This window comes from Cervus canadensis, chromosome 20 (assembly GCF_019320065.1).
Source record: "Cervus canadensis isolate Bull #8, Minnesota chromosome 20, ASM1932006v1, whole genome shotgun sequence".
In the NCBI taxonomy this organism is placed as follows: domain Eukaryota; kingdom Metazoa; phylum Chordata; class Mammalia; order Artiodactyla; family Cervidae; genus Cervus; species Cervus canadensis.
Genome location: NC_057405.1, coordinates 50,563,535 through 50,586,609, shown reverse-complemented (window position 1 = coordinate 50,586,609; position 23,075 = coordinate 50,563,535). Strand labels below are relative to the sequence as shown.

The following is a 23,075-nucleotide window of genomic DNA, read 5'->3' as shown; positions in this document are numbered from 1 at the left end:
ATGCTGGGAAAGATTGAAGGCAGGAGCAGGGAACAACAGAGATTGAGATGGTTAGAGACATCACCAACGCGACGGACATGAGTTTGACTAGGCTCTAGGAATTGGTGATAGACACGGAAGCCTGGTGTGCTGCAGTCCATGGGGTCGCAAAAAGTCAGACATGACTGAGTGACAAAGTGAACTGAACCACCATTAAAAGAAAATTAAAACCCTAAAGACACTAGAGGCTAGTACAAAACAATGTTTTCTTTTCTAGTTCAGTTCTAGTTTCTAGTTCAGAAACCTTAACACATTTTACAAATAACCTGTAATATTTTACAGTCATAACCTTGGTCAAACTGCCAAGGTTTCATGTGAGATGAAACATTTTTACTAAATTGAATATATCATTTAGTATAAATGTAAAATATTTGTAAAAATTATAAAAGTTACAACTATATGAATAAAACAAGTAAAATTTTCATCTGGAGGACCTTATCTCAAAACATAAAATATGTTCTTCCTTGAGGTGAAAATAAAGTAATTCAAGAATGAATAGAATACATTTTCAGACTGAGATACTAAAAATTGTCATCCTGAGTGAAGTAAGTTTAACAGAGAAAGACAAGTCATACAAAATCACTTATATGTGTAAACTAAAAAAGGGATACAAATAAACTTAGGTACAAAGCAGAATATTACAGATGCAGAAAATGAACTTGAGGCTACTAAGGGGTAATAGGGGAGAGATAAATTGAGATTGACATTTACACACTACTATATATAAAGTAGGTAAGAACCACCTACTTCTTATATAGCAAATGGAGCTCTACTCAATATTCTGTAATGGCCTATATGGGAAAAGAACATAAAATGAGTGGGTATGTGTATATGCATAATTGATTTACTTTCTTGTACACCTGAAATGAACACAACCTTGTAAATCAATTACATTCCAATAAAAATTTAAAAAATAAAGGAAAACACAATTTTAAAAAAATAGAATGAATATATTTTCAGACTGAGATATTCCAAATTACACTTGATAAAGTGTACATCATTCCTGATAGCAATCACATTTCTAGAGCAAGTAATCAAGAAAAAGGGAAAACTATTATCTGGCTTTAGTTTGGAATTTTCCAAGAATATGCATATGTTCAAACAATTCATCCTTTTAACATTTTGGAAATAATTTTCATTGACATATAATAAATAATAATCGCTTTTAAAGTGGTTGTCAAAAAAAGTTTCCATGTGTCCAAAATTTACTTGCCCATTTTAGCTTTGTTGTCATCTCAGAAGATAAAGCTGAACATTAAATTCCTTGATTAAAACTCAGAAACACATATTCCCTCATTTGTCTTGAGGAATAATCATAATACAACCACATAATTTGTTTTGACAGTTAATAAACTGTTTTTTTCCCATCAATCACTGGATATTTTTAGAACTTTTCTATATGATAGTATTCCTCTATGTAAATTGGAATTCAATTATTTCATTTCTGTGATAGTGTTTTCCATATATAAAGACATTTTTCCTCCTTTCATTTTCTGTCAAGTGAGCTGTTTGATTCTTAAAAAAAAAAAAAATACACACACTACTGATGCTACTCACTGCTTCACCCCACAAAGAATGTCACTGGCTCCCCTTATTCCTTAAGTGCACACAACTGTGCCTTTTCTTGAAGACCTATTTCCAACTTTAGATATTAAGAAATGGAACTAGTAAATCTCAACCTTATCACTCTGTGATGCATCCTATTACATCGAAAAGAGTGATGAAAATGAAACAGTATAATGCAAAGAGAGGCAGTAGTAGAATTGAAAATATTCATGTCCAATTCTATTATAAACATTCAGTTCAGATCAGATCAGTAGCTTAGTCGTGTCCAATTCTTTGCAATAAGAAAGTAAAACTGGTAAGTACCTTGTGTAGTTTGCTAGTTCATTCATGACCTGCTAATACCAGGCATGGTAAATATTCTTAATATCAGAAATCTTGGAAAATAGTCAATAGAAAAGGTGAAAAGTATCACTCTGAGGCCAAATCTACCTACTATCTGGTTTTGCAAATAAAGTTTTATTGAAACTCAGCTGTGTCTATTCATTTATGTATTGGCTGCTTTCACGGTACAAAGGTAGAGTTGAGTATCTGCTACAGAAATTATATGTCCTAAAAAGTCTAAAATATTCACTATCTGGCCCTTTATAGAAACAGTCTGCCAACCCTAGGTCTAGGTTCAAAAGAGTTCTCCTTTAACTTGTCCTTTCACCACTCTTTTTGTCTTATACTTCCTTCTAAGTCCAATGGTACTATATAGAAAACGTAAGTTTCTGGTGTGTCTTTCTCAAGAAATCTGGCAGTGTGTCAACCAACTATCAAGCTTCAGGACATACCGATGGTTAAAGCAGGCTCCATGCTATCCTTGCTTGTCATCCAGCAGACTCTGGAATCTTAGCCAATGTTTCTTTCCTCTTTAAAATTATCCTCACCCACTCTGACCTCTTTAAGTTACCCTTCTCCCAAGAATTAGAAAACCTCTTCTCTGCTCATCCTTTTCTTGCATCTCCTAAGAGACAAGCATTGACATCCTTTCACTACAAGAAGTTTCACAAATCACTTTCGTGTACTCAGTAGTTTCAGCAACAAAATGAGGCCACAGAGACTTCTTGCTTCATAAAGCTTTCCCGGGTCTTATAACCAATCAGGCACAATCATTGGTGATCTGTTGTTATAGGAGGTAAATCACTTCCTCAAGTTGGTAACACCAAGTGGCACAGGCATTTCCAGTGTTAAAACAGAAACAAACTGACGAACAAACCAAAATGATCCTGTTCTCTCACTATAAAAACAACCTGGAGACCTTCTAGAAATATAGGAAACTATGGCCACTTAATTTTTTTTTTTTTCCTAATTTTCCGGTATAGAAATAGAATCTGACTCACCAGCCTAAGGAACTGCCAGGGTCAATTCCCTCAAAAGCAGAAATCCCACAGAGACAGGAGACAGACACCAGACTACACAGAAAATGTCACTCGGTGAGAAGTACTATGTAGGGAGAGCGCTTTTGGAATGGGCTGAGTTTAGAGGCATATAAACGTATTAGGCCTGCAAAATGGAAGACAGCTGCAAGTCCAGCAGTCTAACTCTCTCCCCACTGAATCTTCGGTAAAACTGAAAAACCAAACCAAACCAAAACACGGCATTTCTTATGGAATCTGGCAAAGAAGATGAATCTTTAGGTTGAGTCTGACGACCCCTGGGTCTTAAAGTTCTTTGGAGATTTGGGGGATGGAGGGAGGTTGGGATAGACAACAGAAGTAACACATTACAAGTCTATGAAAACAGCTTTGAGCTCTTCTAGGCTCTCATACAGAAATATGGGTAAATGTGTCAATATGTCTTATTGCAGAGAGGGGCCCCCGGTTGGCAACTGATCATCGATTTCAATTTCTTAAACTGAAAAGAATTAGGAAATAGAGTTGTTGGACAGCCTGCATGGGTTCCAGTTTTATTAAACAGGTAGAAAGATGTACCGCTTTCAGTTCCTCAGTCCAGTTACTTCCAACTGGGCACAATAATCTTCCTCAAATGATTTTCCTTCAAAGTTGACCAGTCAGGACTGGCTGATTAACCAGATCGAATGCGCAAGCATTTGTCCTAGGGTTCTTGTGGCTTCAAACCACTGGGTAAAGAAATAGAGATTCAAGTGTCTCAGCAGGATTATTTTAATTACTGATTAACTTAATGCACTGAGCCAAATTGCAACTTTGTTCATTTCTTCATAAAATCTAGTATTTCCCTCCAGTTTCTGTTGACATCAATTGACCCCTGTCAAATAAGATTTGCTCCATGCTGTGTCTTGTACATAATCCTGTTGAATTTCTCTGTATCTAATTTCACCTTTATTAATTCCTATTGTTTTAATAGAGTAGTTTTCAAGGACTTTTCCATGAAAAGGTCATTTTTATTTGCTATTCCATCATTTTTTCTGCAACTGTACATGAATGATTTTATATATATATATACACACATAAATCCAATGTATTCCTTGGAAGCTGTTTTTTCCACTGGCATTTACTAACATTTGTTCATTCCACAGCATTTTCATAATCTCTTTGAAATGTTCATTTTTTCAATAAAAACATTATTGCTGTAATTGTAGTTTTTAATCCCAGAGTCTCACTAATTATCATGAACAAAATGAATGATAATTCATTAATCAAGAATCTTTTTCACTCAGCACTCTTCTAAATCTTCAAGAATCTTCTTTACTCAGGACTCTACCTAAAACAGAATATTGCTTTTCTTTACAAATTTCCTTCAAGTCAAGGTAACTAGGTATAACCATTTAACCCAAAATTTTGAACCAAATTCCCATCTTAACGTATTCTCATAATAGATATGATAACTACATAATATAACCTACATTGCAGAGATTTTTTTCTTGTTTTTTTATTTCAACTACTGTATTTATATTTCCATTTAAAAATAAATGCATAGTCACCTGTATAATGATAATTTCAAGAAGGAAATTTGAAAAGAAGAGTAATATTTATTACAGTCAGTAGAGCATAATGGAAAAAGCCCAAGTCTTTGGAAATCAGAAAATCCTGGATTCAAATGTCTATTTGCATGAATTTAAGTAATCCGGCTTTAAAATTTAGTTTCTTGATCTAAAATATGAGATTAAGGATAATTTTCTTATAGGGTTGCTGTGAGGATTAAATGAAATATATGTATAATGGAGCCTGTCGACATTAAGTGGCTGCCAGAACTATGGCTTCCTTCTAAGGCTAGAAGTCCCAAGATGTTCCCGCTGCATAAAGATGTTACACTTTGCTCTGTGGCTATCCAGTGAAACCATCACTGCTTTCTAGAACAAAATTAACTGGGTAGAGAATTAGTGGCCAAACTACAAACAAATATAAGTGAACCCATCTCTGAGATAGGTTCCATGAAACAATGAATGGTAGTAATAATCCATATGATATAAACATAAGAACCCAATGAGACCCACTTTCAGGAAGTAAACATACTCAGTAGGAATGACAAAGTGGTTACCCAACTCCAGCTGTATGCTGACAGTAACAAAGCTTAAGATACAATTGTTGTTTAAGATACAAATGGCCTATTTTATATTGTAGGCCTAGATATTCTGAGACAAAATTGGGACTCAAGGTAAATGAAGACAGGATGACAGATATGTCAAACCTCATTTTTTCTATCATCAACCTCAAGAGTCACTGTTATTTTCACAAAAATCAATAAAACTACTAAAGTGTATACCTCCTTGTAATCTTAGATGTGCTCTCTTTAAGCAACTGAATCTTTTCCCAGGGATTCAATTTCTATCTGTGTGGTGACAACTCTCAAAGTTCCCTTATTTGTGACTTTATTTTAAGGCATAATTTATTCTATCAGTTTACTGAGAAAAACACTAACAACACATAACATATCACTTTTAAATGTTACTTTATATATATTTACTGGAAAGCAGTGATGTCATATACCTATAAATTACAAATATGGACTCCCTGTAAGAGTGTGCCAGGGACAGAAAAAGAAGCTGATCAGATGTTTGTGGATGGTGATCTCACAAAGCAGCTGCATTATTTTGGTCTTTCCAGAGGACCCTGTATTGGAAAGATCTATGTTCCATCCAGGAGTTCCTAACAAACATTTCTTTATAAGTGCAATAATGGACCTATTCACAGGATACATCAGCCTTTGTAATCTTAAATCTCTCAAATAAAACTCACCTAAAGAATTAAAGCCATTCAATTAATGGCCAGTGTCACTTCAGAACAAATTGTTCTGATCAACTATGTCATTCTGTGAAAAATGAAAACCTTTCAGACAACAGCAAATGAGTGCCTTCCCTTGAACTAGCCATAACCCAATCAACCTCGAAAGCTCATTTTGTGTCCCCCTTTTCCCATGATACCTTCCTAATCACTTCAATCCACAATGGCCACTAACTTATTAGAATTACAATAATCCTTACATTGCCTCTATAACAAATCTGGCAGTTAATCAAAGCCAGGTAAACCTTCATATGATGGATAAGTGGAGACATGGAAAGACTTAGTGATCAAACCAAGGTCTTACAGCTGTTTGTGTCAAAATCAGAAAACTGCTAGAGTTTATGGGGTTTCATGCCAAGATTTTCCCCACTACACTGTATGTTCTCTGCCCACTGCCCTGAATTTTATTTCCTTTTCAGTATGTTTTTGTCTCTCACAATGAAAACACAAGCTATTTAAAGGATGGAACGTGGAGGTGAGCTGGAAAGGAGATAAAGGGGAAAGTTTCAGGCACCTTGCTAACTTCTTTACTTCTACTATTTATTCTACTCAATACATTATTCCTGTAAATATCTCTCCCTATTTTGCAGATAAGAATTTGAGACTTAGAAAGATTATGTTAGTTGGCTAAACCTACTCACATGGCAAGATGGAGAGTTTGGACACTTTGGGAAAGTGGGAAATCACTGGGCTGGGCTTTTCCTTATTCTCTCACATATTAAGAATGCATGCCCATTTATTTATAGCACTCACATGTTCCTAAGAAATGTCCTATGAAATTACAATTTCCTGAAGGCATAATAACAGAAATAACTAAGAAATGGAGTAGGAAACTTTTAATCACAATATTTACTGTATAGCAACAGAGAATATTAAAAGGGGCTTTGAAATAAATAGAAATGGAACAATCTTTTTTTGCTCTAATTGGCACGGTTTTTGGCAGTTGCGAAGTACATCAGGTGCTCATCACATTATGTTTCTATTATGCAGCTAGACCATTATCAATAAAAGGAAAAAGAACCTATTTGCTAAGACTTCCATTAACTAAATAGGTCTCATGAAGGAATGCAAAGTGACATTTTTGCTAATGCCTTTCCTTATGTAAGAATGGACTCAAGCTGAAGGTTTTTCTGAGAATGGAAATAAGCCAGTAAATGTGGTCTGTTTAGTACCTACCAACATTAAGTGACAGGAGAGTTATACTTATCTCCTTCAGTCCTATGTAAGTTTAGGGGATTTCTTTGCTAACTATTGGCTACAATAATGACACTGAGTTTATTTTTTTAATTTTGTTCAAAAAATATAATATGTATATTCATATAGGTAGCTAAATCTGAAGTATTTAACTGTATAATTACATGCAATATATAATACAATTATAAACTATGTGAAAAATTTCTACTTTAAAACTACAATAGTCCATTTATAATCTCAATTTAGAAAAAAACTGCAATATAATTTTAAATCATCTGGGAATAACTATTTTTACTTTAAATTATTATTGATTTTTACTCCCTGCCAAAGGTCTCTAATTATTAAAGAACAAGAAAAACTATAAGATCTTAAATCAGGATTTTTAGTTCTAGGAAACAATTATACATGATGAACCAAGAAGAATCTGAAAATCTGCAGAAGATACCAATTCTCCAAATTACATATTCTTCATGCAGACTAGTACTTGCTCCCACATAAAAATCTTGCTCCAGTAAGAGCAAGGATAACATAAATCATAGGATCTAAATATGGAAGAAACCTAATTATTCACCACACCCCCACTCTATTCAAGCTTTGTCACAGAACTTTTCCTCACAAGGCAAATGCTAAAAGTCTCTGTACATAGCCTTGCAGCTGAAAAAAAAAAAAAAGTAACAATGTCACAGAGTTCAGTACAGAGAAAAAAAGCCATCATCATCCCAGCCAAGCTTTCTGTCTGTGGAATATTCTGACACTCAAAAAACACTGTAGGAATATAATATATAACAGCCTTCAAAAACACAGCTTGAAAATAATTGTTTGCCTGATAAAAATGAATAAATATTAATAATTAGCAAAATTTGTCCATATACATTTAAGTATTATATGAAGACATCAACTTGTTCAAAAGTTTTACTTCTGAAGAATTCTGCCTAGAATCTATTAACAAATCTTATTTGAAAAGAACCAAGCAAGATCATACTTACAGAGAACCTTAAGTTGAATCCTGAAAAGGATAAATAATAAATCCTAACATTAAAAAAATCAAGTGCAACACATTTTATTATTTCTATATGAAATACAATTGACAATAAACAAATTGGGAGCCAACTCTAATCATCTATGTGAACAAAAATAATGAGTACCTAACTATGATTAAGCCAGATCCAGGAGGCTCTGAGAATAGTCTTCAAGGCTTGGAAAAGGTTTAGCCTTGAGAGTATGGACAGGAAAAAAAAATAAAAAGGCAAGTCCAATATTCTGAGTTCGAGTAACTGGAGAATGTTACTGGCATTAATAAGAAGAACAGGTATTTGGAAGAAGAAAATGAATGTGGTTTGGGCACGTGGCTTCTGAGGTCCCAGAGGAAATTATGATGGCATGAAAAGCAGATAGGACTAGAGACAGAGATTCAGAAACCATGAACGTAAAGGAAATTGTTTGACCCATTAGTACAGAGGTGATGGAAAAGGGAGACAGTAGAAAGAGAGGTCCAGAAGGTCCCAGCACGCTGGGGCAGAAGTGGTTTCCAGAGCACAAGGAGAAAACTGGGTGAGCGACTTATTTGGCATAGGAGTGGCTGGACCAATGCTCCACCCTGATTTAAAACATCTGTTTTAAGCCCTCCTCTGTTGCAAAAAATAAATAAATAAAAATCACTTGTGTACCTTCAGAATGAAATTAATTGGAAACTGTCTAGTTCTTGGCACAGTTCAAGCAGGATAAGTGAGGACAAGAGTCCTGAAGCGAACGATCCTTGCTTTGAGCAGTAGGAAGTATCAGCATCAGACAAAGCCCAGAGTGGCCCTACTGTGCACAACAGCTACTGGGGCCTTAAGCACAAGACGTCATTACCACTGCTGAGTCACACTATACTTATTCAAAGAGAAAAAGAATAGCAAAGTACATTCATGGGTCTGGAAGAAAGCACTCAACAATCTGATCTAGAAACTGTTACACAGGGGGAAAAAAACTGCACTGATGAAAAAGAAGAAACAATTTTAACTCTGAGAGCTGAGACCATGTGATCTATTATTTTCTTTGAAAATGCAAGCTCAGTTTGAACAACCTAAGTCTCTCTGGACAGAATTTTCTTTTCTCCTCAGGAGCTAAAATAGATTTGCCAAGTACTCAGGGTGCTCACAGGGTAGTTGCAGAGAAATAAGCAAAATATTGTTTATGTCCTATGGTTTCTGTTTTCCCTTCAGTGATCACGATGACCAGCTGGGGAAAGAATATGCCCTCTGCGGGGATGCCTTCAGACTGACGCATCGGACAGACCCTCGAGGGAAAAACACAGCTCTCCACAAGGGATCAAGCATGTGATACATCAGATAATTGCAACGAAGTTAGGAAAACCCCCTTCACCTGGGAAAGGCTTTATCTCATTCCAGAAAGTGGCAGGCAAAGAATACATTTGAAATCTCCACATCCAGAAGGTGATGTTCAAACCACTGGGCAAATTTCAACAGAGCTATAATACTTTACCCAAGGTTCAAAAATGTCTCAGAAAGAAAAATATATAAATGACTCATCTTTTTATCTCTGATTTAAAAAAAATCAAATTAGTAGGGGAAGAAAAAAGTCTACGTATAGCTCTTCTGTTTACAGAATCAGCCACTTACAAGGTACTTGATGTTTAAACAAGATGTCCGCTGATATCCAAAATTCCTTCCAGATCTAGATTCTATTATTTTGAGTTTGTCTGAGAAGAGGGAAACTTTTCTGAGAATCCAAGTCTAGGGAGGTGCCCAGGGCCATTATAGGATGTCCCCCACAAATGATCCCAGGACATGTATTGTGTGGTAGACTTTCTCAGTTCTTGGAGCTTCTGCTGAAGCCTCTAGAATTCTGTAGCCAGTAGCCTACCTCACCCACTGGAAAAAGCAGCAAGCGTGGAAAACCCGCTTTGCGCTGGTTGCCTGCCAATGTCTAACAAAACCCCACAGACGGATGTTATTCCATACCTAAGGGGGAGCTATAAAACACCTATACGCCACCGCAGCAGTGGGCCACAGCAAAATGGGGGGCCACGGTGCTTCTGTGACTGGTCATGCACTGTTTCTCCCAGCATAGTAAAGAGGGACTTGTAATCTCTAGTCACAATTTTAAGATCTATTCCTGGCCTGCACGACTCATAAAGTGTTCCTGAAGCTTCTCCAGGGAGTAATTTGCATAGGCAACTGGTAATCATTAACTGGGTGACTGCAAATACAGGCAATAGAGGATAAATGAAAGTAGAGCTTTCTCTTTTAATCACACAGCTCACCTCTAGAGTCAGAGTGAAAAAGGAGTTCTCATCCCCAAGGACCCCCTGCTCTGTTGTAGAATTCTAAACAGAAAGGTGTATATCTTGTTCTTCAGCAAAAAATAAAAAACCTTAGATAAGTGTTTCTGATGAAGAGAAAAATGAAGCTAACTTTTAGACACATAGAAACACAGAAGAAAGAAAAATATAAATTTCTATTCTCAGGCACGATAAACATTTATTACATCCCTACTGGGCTAAGCACACTTAATACATTGTCTCTTTTAATCTACATAACCATCCTACAAGGTAGCTGCTAATACGATCCTTGTTTTAGAGATGAGGAAGTTGAAGCTAAAGAGGTTAAGCAATTTTCTCAGGGTCACACAGCTAGAAAAACAGCAACCCGGGACAGTCTTTATTCTTCTAGTCTTTTTAAACCTCAAGAAGTTAGATGATTCACTCTTGTCAGAAGGCAAACTGATTAAGAATTAGAAGCAACATGGACCTCCCAAGCGCTTTCTAGATGCCAGGTACTTTACTGGACACTTCACATACTTTTTTCATGTGGCCCAGACAACAGCACCCAGGATATAACGTTATTACTGCCTCCATCTTACAGAAAAGATCACTGGGGATTCTGCCAGCCCCATGGTCCATCACAGCCTCTGTCTCAGGTCACCTCACCCTGCAAGCAAAGACTCTCAGCTCTCAACTTGGAGTCCGCTGAGAGTCCGTGCCTCAAACTTTAGCCTCTGGCTCACTCTGTCATACAGGTTTCTCTCTCTTCCTCCACCACATCCTTAAAATAATAGAGTCTGGGAAGGGGTGTCCTTTTTTTTCCCCACTGTTTTCACACATTCTTCTCTGGCTCATCAAAGACTTAATAGTGGAGAAATTTCTCTCCTCTTTTTGTTAGGAAGAAAAAGATACTTAGAAGATCCCTTCTCAAGAAAATAGCCCAGGTTGTGTGATTATAATTGCGTTCTCTAATCCTACTCTTGAGTGACAGAAACTGAATATTATCATGGTCTTTTCTTAACAAATTCTAATCATCACCCCCTCCTATCACCCTAAGCAGATGGATGTCTTGATAGACTAGGATGAATTTTGTTCCCAAAAAGGCAAAAGAGAAGTGCACAAATATTCTTTTTTTTTTTTTTTTTTCCAGTGGGTTTGTCATACATTGATATGAATCAGCCATGGATTTACATGTATTCCCAATCCCGATATTCTTAAATGTCACCCTCAATACATAAGTACCAATCTCCTCATTGAGATTATTAGAATATGGAACTGAAGCTTTTTCATCTTTGTATTACTGCATTACATTAGGTGTTGAATTAATGTTTACAGAGTGAATTTTTGTTGAGTGTTATTGGGCCAGGAAATGTCACTTAATCCAACATTTTTGAGACTGACACCACAATACAAATTAGTTTATCAGAACAATTAAAGAAAGGTCCAACGGATTAAGACACTAGGATATAAACTGCAAGAGAATGAGGACCTTATCTTTCTAATAAGCACCTAAGACAGAGACAAGAATAGAGCAAGATCCCCATAAACATAAGCTGAATGAATGCTTCATAAAGCAACTCTTCCTAGGGGAAGCAGAAGAGAAAAATCTAAAACATAGTAAAATGTTGGAAAATAGGCCTGATTCAATTATAGGTAAGAAGCCCCAGAGGAGGCTCTAAGAAAGTGGGGAGAAATACGAGAGTATGGTGTGTCTGGAGAGAAGCAGGACAGGATCTAATGAGAAAAATAACAATTACAAGGACACAAGATTCTTAATTGTGAATAAGAGTTTTAATTCCTTAACAGTTGCTCAAGATGAACTATTAGCTTCCTGTATGTGGAAAGTAGATGAGAATGGAGATCCTGTTTTGGATAAGGAGTTACATTTTGTTGAGAGTATGAACATGGTGCATTTACAGGGCTCCTAGTACCAACTGTCCACATTTGAAGAAAACTTACATGGGATACACTTAATGGGCAGTACTATCATGTGCAGAAAGCCTTATGCCTCTCACCCTAATTGAGTGTTGGAAATTTCTCCTCTTTATAAAGAATATTATATCAAGAGCTATCAGGTATCCATTGCAGGCCAAGTAACAAAGCAATGACATGTGTTCTCATTTTCCAAATGGCCAAACTGATCCTACTGACAAGCTCTACCCTGGTAAATAATAACACAAGCTTGTTTAGGTCACACACACAAACACTCCAAGTGCACACACATAAGGTAAAACCCTCCTTTTCTTGAGGAAGTTTATTATCTTTGTCTCCCTTTTTATAGACCTGAGATCTTTTCATGGCTCCTGACCAAGAAGTTTTCCAGGTTGCCCCTGAGAGGAAAGATGTTAATTATCTACTTAGCACTTCCTTTTCAGACTCTCAGTAGTATCCACTCTTCATTTCTCTGCCAAGGTAATTCTTGGTCTATTATCAGAGCTCTGAGGTCCTTATGCCACCATTCTGACTTGCAGCTGTGAACTAACCTGCTCAAGATATAAGGGAAGAAGGACAGCGCATACATAGTTAGGATGGGTAACACATCTCTCTTTAAAGGGTTGATGAAATATTCAGGAGTAAGTAGGGTATCATTTTACCTGATCGTATATGAATTCTCTCCTTAACCTGTACTACTGCCACCTTCTTAATATGCTACGTACAAAACCAAGATTCCTGTGATGCTTACATTAGAAATTACAGGCAAATAACTACTTTTAAAGCATTCCAACTAGAAAAGATCTGAGTCTGTCCACATGTGTCATTCCCACTAGATGTTGTTGGGGTCAACAAGATCAGCCTGACTTTTACTGTTCCCAACATGACTTAAAACAAAATGACAGCACACAGAGAAATTAATATTTTAGATGCAAACTGAGCTTCAAATATATACATTTAATTTTGGTAAATAAGAAGCTATTTGATTTTCCACAAAGTTATCCTTGGAATTTCAATGTAGCAAATTTTAATGAGACACCTAAGAATTTGAGAGGAGAAGGAAGAATCATAAAGTAAATTTGAGAGAATGACTTTGTGATGTGTTGGTAGAACACAAGCCTAGGAGGTAGGAGACACAGTCCAAGGCAGACTAACTCCAGTCAGTGACTAACGTTCACATTCCTTATGGGAGGAAATGAGGCATGTATTGGAAGTAATGATTTTTACATTACCCTCTGTTTTTTAAACTCTACGGTTTTAGGGATTCTCATTATATTTGCTTTTTTGTTAAAAAAAAAAAAATCTAACACATGGATTTTCATTCCTGCTTGGTTCTCTATAAAAGTGGAAGTTTGGCTTGATCATGTAAACAATTTCCTTATGTTAAGTACAAGAAAGCTCTTTCAATTTCAATGTACTTTCTTGTATCTTATCAAAGTCACCATAAGCCTTTAAAAATCAAGAAATCAACATAAAGTGATACTATAAGCCTACCAATATTTTTAAAATTATTTTCCAAATGTTAATGTTTTTTGTAGTGACCCAAGCTTTAAGCTTTTTCTTTTGTGTAGACAACCGACTGACAAAAGGCATTCTCGGCTTTGCTCTTCTTATTCAATGCTGTAAAAACAGTGCGTCGGAAGTGAAATGCATTTTCCTCACTTCAATCACTTCAATATGGAGGGAAACATAAAGCTGCCTGTTAACAGATGAAAACCGTACCAAGTATTCTCAAGGCATAACTCCCAACAGAGCTAACGAGGTAATCACCGGGCTCAAGAGAACCCCTGATTTTTTTTTAACATCAGTGATTCATATTCAGAAATTATCATTGTGTGTAGGTTTGGTTCACACAAAAGAAAATCACTGACTTTTAAAAAAATGTTTATTTCACTTTTTAAATATTTATTTATTCATTTGGCTGTGCCAAGTCTTAGTCTCAGCATACGGGAATTTTTAGTTGCGGCATATGAACTCTTAGTTGCGGCATATGAAGTCTTAGTTGTGGCATATGAACTCTTAGTTGCGGCATTTGGGACATAGTTCCCTGACCAGGGACTGAAACCTGGCCCCTTCCATTGAGATTTGGGAGTCTTAGCCACTGGATGACCAGGGAAGTCCCAACATTTTTATTTATAGGTGATAAAATGCAGACTGAGTATTACTTCCAACAGAAGTACTAATTCCTAATGAGCTAATTAAAGAAAACTGGATCATGGCAGAATGTATTGAGCAAAAGATGTCTCTAAAACCACATCCTAGGTAGATAACCCTAAGGCAGGGGTCCTCAACCTCCGGGCCACAGACCAGTACCTCCTGTCAGATCAGCAGCAGCATTAGATTAGAAATAAAGTGCACAGTAAAAGGAATGCACTTTAATCATCCCAAAACCATCACTGCCCACTTCCTCAGTCCTTGGAAAAGTTGTCCTCCACGAAACCGGTCCCTGGAGCCGAAAAGGTTGGGGACCGCTGCCCTAAAGGTTAAAAATACTACACTTTGCCTCTGCAACCTATTAGATTATCCCAGAAATTGTACAACAGATTAAAGACAATCAATATTTTTTAATTACAATCTGTTGGCATTCATTGAATGAATGACTGACTGATAGATGAACTGATTGGCTGATAGACTAAAGACAACCTACTAATAGGCTGATCAATTAACTTTAAATGAATCATTTAATTTTACAAAACATTTCAGATCTATATTTCTTCACAGAATTCAAAGACAGAAAATACTACTGTAACTCAAACTTGGTCATTTATTTGCAATCTTGGGAGCTCAGGTACATTCTTTTCCGGGGCAGGGGGAGCGGAATATTGAATAGTGCTGGTTCAAAGTTATTCACTCAACAAATATTGATAGACTGCCTACTAGGATAAGAACACCAGGGTATGGAATCATAGATGGAAAGCTTACAGTCTGCCTACAAGTTTGTTTTCTAGCTACTGAGATAATCATACATAATTATATGTGTCCACATACAAAAAAAGAGCAGACAAATGAGTGACTTCCAAAATAAGAGCTTTTAGCAGTGCAATGAGATCTCAGAAAGATAGAGCAGTAAGAGTGAAGGTGGGATTTCATCCTGAATATGCAGGGATTTCAACAAAAGCTCAATGAGCAAGAAGAGGGGTCAAGAGGCTGACATTCAGTCAGTATGCCTCAGTTTGAATATGGAAGTTGTTAAAATGTGGAGATACTTGCATACAAGGTGGTAATTGGGAATATTTTCATTTCTCCACTTTTATTTTCTCACTCATGTATAAAATGACACATAATTTTACAAAAATGCATTAAGCATGCTCACGTTGCTTCTTCCATTTTTCCCCATTTCCTTTTTTGTCTGATTCCTCCCTTTGGTCTTCCCATTCACATCCATATTTCCCACATATATCCATGCCTTTTCTCCTCCAGGGATCTATCTCAACAATCAATAGCTCTTCTCTGTAGTCATATAATCTCATACAGAGCTATACCTAACTCGGCATGGGCACAAACACACAGACTCATTCAGAACACTCACACAGATGTAACATGCGCACATATATTTACACATATATTTTATATCTATATTTTTACTTATTGTTTTCTTGTTCAACAATATCTTTTAGAAAATCCTCTAAATCATCTGCTACAGTTCCACTTTGTTTTTTTAATATAGATAAAATGTTATATGGCATGAGTATATAATTTATTCAATGATTCTCTTAATAGAAACGTACTGTATTTCCTTTTTTTGCTACAACAAACAACACTTAAATAAAGAACCACTTACTTCTGTCTTTGCACATAGTGCTTTTATGTATATGGGATAAGATCTTACGAGTATACTGCTTGTGTGTATATATTTAATTTTAACAGATACTGCCAGATGCTTTCCAAAAAGGCTGTAATGCTTCTCATTTCCACCAGCAATGTATGAAAGTACCCTTTCCCCCACAGCCCAGCCAACACTATATGCAAAAGCTCTATTCTATTTCTGCCAGGCTGATGAGCGTGAAGAGAAAGATCGCTTATTTTCAAATTGCCTTTCCCTGACTGAGAGTAAACTTGAGCATCTTTTCATATGCATATTGGCCAAGAGCCCTGAAAAATGAAGAAGTTTAGTTTTTCTTCTTTTTAGGGATACCCCATAGGGCTTTTTAAAGTATACCTAAAAACAAGTTTATCTAGCATACCCATGTGAGTAAAATGGGATTCTCTCTAGATATTCAAAACTAAGCCAGCCTGGAAAAGATACTCAGCTGTGTTCCCCAGAGTCATTGAGGAATTCCTTAGTTCCAACCTGAAGTATCTAAGAGCAGCGGTCCCCAACCTTTTTGGCATCTGGGATCAGTTTCATGGAAAACAATTTTTCCACAGACCAGAGTAGATGGGTGGTTTCAGGATGATTCAAGCACATTACATACATTGTGCATTTTATTTCTATTATTATTATACCACCTCCACCTCAGATCATCAGGCATTGGATCCCAGAGGTGAGAGACCCCTACTAAGAGGGCTCAGTATGGCCGAGGGTTTGCCTTGGGGGCTGTGGAGTGAGTACGGCATAAAGACCTAAGTCCACTGGTGGAGCTGGCTGGGCAGTCTGCACTGCCTTCAGACTTTTCTCTTTAGCACACGCTGTAGTGCACAAGCCCATCTGCTCTCCGCAGGACACATCCCGTGTGCTAATAAAACCAAGAGACACTGAGGTGCTATGGCAACCTGACGGTTCATATGAATTCCCAAAAGAGCCATATGAGAAACAATTCAAGGAAAATATAAAAAGACGCCATTCTAAGAGATTTTCCTGGTCATGTTCTAATGTTGAAGAATTCAGGGAGACATATACACTTGACATTAAAATCATGTCCTGTGATTTTTAATGGTTAAGAAATATTTGCAAGCACTATATACTGAATTTATATTCAAAAGCACCTGTGTTTTCTTTTTCTTTTGTCTTTTTACTCAGGAGTAGGGGTGGAGTAAATATGCAAGGCTGAAGTTATTTCTTTCCAAGAATATACTCAATGAAATTTTAAACAAAGTGTTTCTCTAAAAAGACTGAAAAAGAAAGGAGGACTTCATCAGGTAGGTCATAAAAGTGCTAAACATGGAGAAGTCAGAGCCATAATGATGCTCCAAATTAGCTTCCCCGAGGAGGGGATTCTGGCCATAACCCTTGTTAAGTGCTGTAATGTGCAGTGAGTAAAATGCATTATTCATGTAATACTTGAACATACTCTGGGAATTTCTGAAGGACTCCAGGAGAAAAATATGATTTGTCTTTCAGGTGATGAGAAGAATCTGGATCCTGATTTCAAGCAAATAATACAATTCAAGAGCAGCTTGCATTGATTTCATAATCTTTAGAGTCTCCCTTCCCTCCCCAGTAAAAGCAGAGGAAATACAATTTAATCAGTTGGGTAAGAACCTGTGCTGATTATCTGAGCCCTCTCCTGAATTCTCAAAGGTGGGACTGCCATTCCTAATGCAGGATTTGCATTCAGCCTGCCTTTGCTAAGTACACAACTGCTGTTATTTGTGTATGCGAATTATTTCTTCTATAACAAGGCTGGAATTACATTTGGGAATTTAACTCAAATTAGGTATTCATAACAGAAGCAACTTTTTTAATGTCATAAAAAGCACCACTGGTACTTAAAACCTAGACTGTCACAAAGTATCCTGCCTCTCCCCGCATACCTTCAGGTTCTAACCCCATCATTAAATTTTCTGTCAAAATATTTTCTAAGTTATTACCAGTGGAATGAAGGGAATTCAGGTGAGAGTCAATGCTCACATCTCAAAAATTCTGTTTTTTAAAAAAATAATATTCAGCAGACATTTACTCCCGTTTCTTTGGAAACTTGGTGGCAGAAGTGGCCCAAGGATGCTTTCAAAAAGAACAAGAATTTATTTAGGACACATTACTTGCATTTGTGCACTTGCATGCTAAGTCGCTTCAGCTGTGTCCAACTTTTTCAGACCCTAGGGACTGTAGCCCACCTACGGCCTGTTCATCTGTTCATGCGATTCTTCAGGCATGAATCCTGGAGCGGATTGCCATGCCCTCCTCCAGGGGATTTTCCCAACCCAGGGATGGAACCCATGTCTCTTATGTCTCTTTACCACTAGACAGGTTCTTTACCACTAGCGCCACCTGGCAAGTCCTACTAGTACTTAAGTGTTACTAAAGTTGGCTACTAAATAATTAAGAAAATAAAACCAGGATGATATTAATAACTTCAAATATTACTCAGCAAGGTAGTGGTCTTTAAACTTTCAGAACTCATGCCTGGAGCCTCAATTTCTTATCTCTAAAATGGAGGTGATGCCTATGGTAAACTAAATTATGACAAAGGAGGCAAGAATATACAACGGAGAAAGGACAGTCTCTTCAATAAGTGGTGCTGGGAGAACTGGACAGTTGCATGTAAAAGAATGAAATTAGAACACTCCCTAAGACCATGTGCATGCCTGCATGCTAAGTCATGTACGACTCTGTGCTACCCTATGGACGGTAGCCTGCCAGGCTCTCCTCTGTCCAGGGACATTCTCCAGGCGAGAACACTGGAGTGGATTGCCATCTACATGAAAATAAACTCAAGATGGATTAAAGACCTAAATGTAAGGCCAAATACTATAAAACTCTTAGAGGAAAACATAGGCAGAACACTGACATAAATCAAAGCAAGATCTTTTTTGATTCACTTCCTAGAGTAATGAAAACAAAAACAAAAATAAACAAGTGGTACCTAATTAAACTTAAAAGCTTTTGCACAGCAAAGGAAACCACAAACAAAAAGACAACCCATAGAACAGGAGAAAATATTTGGAAATGAAGAAACTGACAAGGAATTAATCCCCCAAATTTTCAAATTTTTTGAAGCTCAATATGAAAAAAAACAAATAATTCAAACCAAAAAATGGGTGGAATATCTAAATAGACATTTCTCCAAAGAATACATACAGATGGACCAAAAGGACAAGAAAAGATGCTCAACATCACTGATTATCAGAGAAATGCAAATCAAAATACAATGAGGTATCCACCTCACAACAGTCAGAATGGCCACTATCAAAAAATTCTAAAAAAATAAATGCTGGAGAGGATGTAGAGAAAAGAGAACTTCCTTCACTGCTGGTAGGAATGTAAATTGGTTCAGCCACTATGGAGAAGAGTATAAAGGTTCCTTAAAAACCTTAAAATGGAGCTACCATATTATCTAGCAATCCCATTCCTGGGCATATACCTGGAGAAAGCCATAATTCAAAATGATCATGCACCCCAATGTTCACTACAGCACTATTTACAATAGCCAGGCCATGGAAGCAACCTAAAGGTCCATCAACAGAGGAACGGATAAAGAAAACGTGGTACATATACACAACAGACTCAGCCATAGAAAGGAACAAAATAATGCCATTTGCTACAACGTTCAGGGACACGGAGATTGTCATACTGAGTAAAGTAAGTCAGACAGAGAAGGACAAATATTGTATTGTATCACTTATATGTGAAATCTAAAAATGTGGTACAAGTGAAGTTACCTACAAAACAGAAACAGAGTCATCCATACAGAAAACAATCTTATGGTTACCACTGGAGAAAATGAGGGAAGGATGAATTGGAAGATTGGAATTATATTCACACTACTATATATAAAATAGATAAGTAAAAAGGACCTACTGTATAACACAAGGAACTCTACTCAATACTCTGTAATGACCTGTGTGGGAAAAGAATATTTAAAAAAGTGGATATATGTATATGTATAACTCAGTCACTTAGCTGTAGAGCAGAAAATAGCACATTTTAAATCTACTCAAATAAAAGTTAAAAAATAAGTAAAATAAAATGGGGGTCTTGGACCTGCTGTGAGGCTTGAATGAGATAACATATGAAAAGTACCTCTGCTGTATCTGACATGTAGCAGATATTCAATAAATAATAAGCATCACCATTGTTTTTAATTTCACCGTTATTATCTTAACAAGGGTCCACACTCTAGAAATTAGAATGACTCATGTTCTTCTATGCATTTTCTCTATAAGTAAAGAGAGCTGGGAAAGGCTGCTTGAGAGTTACTGCAGAAGAGTGATGGATGGTGCTTCATGCTGAAGAAAATATTCTCATGAGAGCATGTGATGCCTGCTCCAGGTCCAACAGTGGGCTTGGAGAATCCACATCTCGATCACAGAACAGCAAAATTCAACTAAATTCTACCAACATCTGCTGATATGAAAGAATCAGATTTACTGTCAGAAGTCTAAACCAGCTTCAAACTCCTCATTATTTGGAACATGTGGGAAAAGCTACTTAACCTTTCTCACCCTGTTTCCTCATCTGTTAAAGGAGACTAAGAGTCCCTACTTTTTAGGCTTATGATAGCAATTAAATAAATATGGTGTGTGCAAGTGTACACAAAATGCAAACCATTAAACAAGTATATTTATTTGTGCAAAGTGCAATGAGACAGTCCCAGGTTCAACCACACTTTTCCATGGTCTCTGTAAGTCCAAGCCTACCTGTCACACCTGTGTATTGATTCAGAACTTATAAAATGTGGTTATTATACCTATATGATCTCTAATTATCTCAGAACTTAAGCCATCCTTCTATGTTACCAGTGAGCCTAAATACCCTCCCCACCACCCCAGCCCCATCGCACAGGCATGTATGAGATTTTGGTAATTTAGTAAAGCCATTAACTAGACAAAGAGTGAAAGAGATACACAGAATAGAATAGGATGTTTATCAGCAAAAAGGAAATGGAAGTGGATCCTGTAAAGGTGGGAGGGTGACGGGAAAAGATCCCGTACTACTGTAAAGAATAGACCATGTGATAGAACAAAGAAAGAGAATGAGTAAAACCAGCCTGCTGCCTAGGCTGAGGAAAAAGAAAAAAGATCAGGCATCAGAGCTGTCCACAGGGGAAGGAACGAGTCAGAGAAAGGTAAGTCAGAGGAAAAACAACGCAAGTTGTATGAGAGGCTTTCTTCTTTCTAGCCTAGGTAGCTAACTGAGACTCCTCTCTGCTCTTAAAGGCTAAAGAAGTCTTATAGACATGAGCACATTATAAATGGCACAGTCAAGATTTTTCAGTAAAGATTTGAAACCTGCTTAGCATGTCAGGGTGACCCTATTACTGGAGTTCTCAAATGAATAAGAGAAAATGGAAAATAACCTGGGTTTGTGTGCTCATTCTCTTCTGGATTTCATAGCTATCATTTTGCAGATGCTGTTTAGCATAGCTATTTCTCATTCAATTGATATTGAAAAGAAGCAAGAGAGTTCCAGAAAAACATCTACTTCTACTTTATTGACTATGCAAAAGCCTTTGACTGTGTGGATCACAACAAACTGAAAAATTCTTAAAGAGATGGGAATACCAGGCCACCTTAGCTGCCTCTTGAGAAACCTGTATGCAGGTCAAGAAGCAACAGTTAAAACCAGACATGGAACAACAAACTGGTTCCAAATTGGGAAAGGAGTACGTCAAGGCTGTATATTGTCACCCTGCTTATTTAACTTATATGCAGAGTACATCATGAGAAACGCTGGGTTGGAAGAAGCACAAGCTGGAATCAAGACTGCCAGGAGAAACACCAGTAACCTCAGATACACAGATGACACCACCCTTTTGGCAGAAAGTGAAGAAGAACTAAACAGCCTCTTGATGAAGGTGAAAGAGGAGAGTGAAAAAGTCAGCTTAAAACTCAACATTCAGAAAACTAAGATCACGGCCATCTGGTCCCATCACTTCATGGCAAGTAGATGGGGAAACAATGGAAACAGTGGCTGACTTTATTTTTCTGGGCTCCAAAATCACTGCAGATGGTGACTGCAGCCATGAAATTAAAAGACGCTTGCTCCTTGGAAGAAAAGCTATGACCAACCTAGACAGCATATTAAAAAGCAGAGACATTACTTTGCCAACAAAGGTCTATCTAGTCAAAGCTATGGTTTGTCCAGTAGTCATGTATGGATGAGAGTTGGAATATAAAGAAAGCTGAGCGCTGAAGAATTGATGCTTTTGAACTGTGGTGTTGGAGAAGACTCTTGAGAGTCCCTTGGACTGCGAGGAGATCCAACCAGTCCATCCTGAAGGAGATCAACCCTGAACATTCACTGGAAGGACTGGTGCTGAAGCTGAAACTCCAACACTTTGGCCACCTGATGGGAAGAACTGACTCAATGGAAAAGACCCTGATGCTGGGAAAGATTGAAGGTAGGAGGAGAAGGGGACAACAGAGGGTGAGATGATTGGATGGCATCACTGACTCAATGGACATGAGTTTGAGCCAGCTCCGGGAGTTGATGATGGACAGGAAAGCCTGGCGTGCTGCAGTCCATGGGGTTGCAAAGAGTTGGACACAACTGAGTGACTGAACTGAACTGACATTGAGGACATGGCCATTTTCATTATGAGAATTTGAAGAAAGAGGAACAAACGGTGATTGATCAAAGAGGATTAGCAGAGGGAACAAAGGAGTCTCCTCTCCCTTCTTCCCTCATTCCCCTGACCATCACCCTCACAGAAAGCCCCAACCAACTCCATCATGCCCCTGTGGAAAGACCACAGGGACAGCTGCTGCCTTTCTGGCCAACCCACATGACATGAAACTGCATGAAAGGAAAAGAAACACAACAGACAAGCATTTGCAATGCTTTCAGTCTCAAACTTCCGTAGAGTAATATTTTGATTCATGGAAACTTGAATCTACAATTTTACAAACATCAATGGAAAACCTATCTTTATCCTACCCTCCATATGTAGTCTGGTACCAGTCCCTAACAGGGCTGTTAAACTCTGCACAGACCACTTTATAAAAATAGACCCTTTTATCTGCTGCCAGAGAGCAACAAAAGAACTCTTGTGTGTCTGTGGAGATTCTAG

At 37.3% G+C, this 23,075-nt stretch overlaps 1 protein-coding gene across 13 annotated transcripts in view; it reads right to left on the bottom strand.

The window, feature by feature from the left end:
- GRIK2 (glutamate ionotropic receptor kainate type subunit 2) overlaps nucleotides 1–23,075 on the bottom strand; it is a 723,627-nt gene that overhangs the window by 671,641 nt on the left and 28,911 nt on the right. The window lies entirely within an intron of this gene.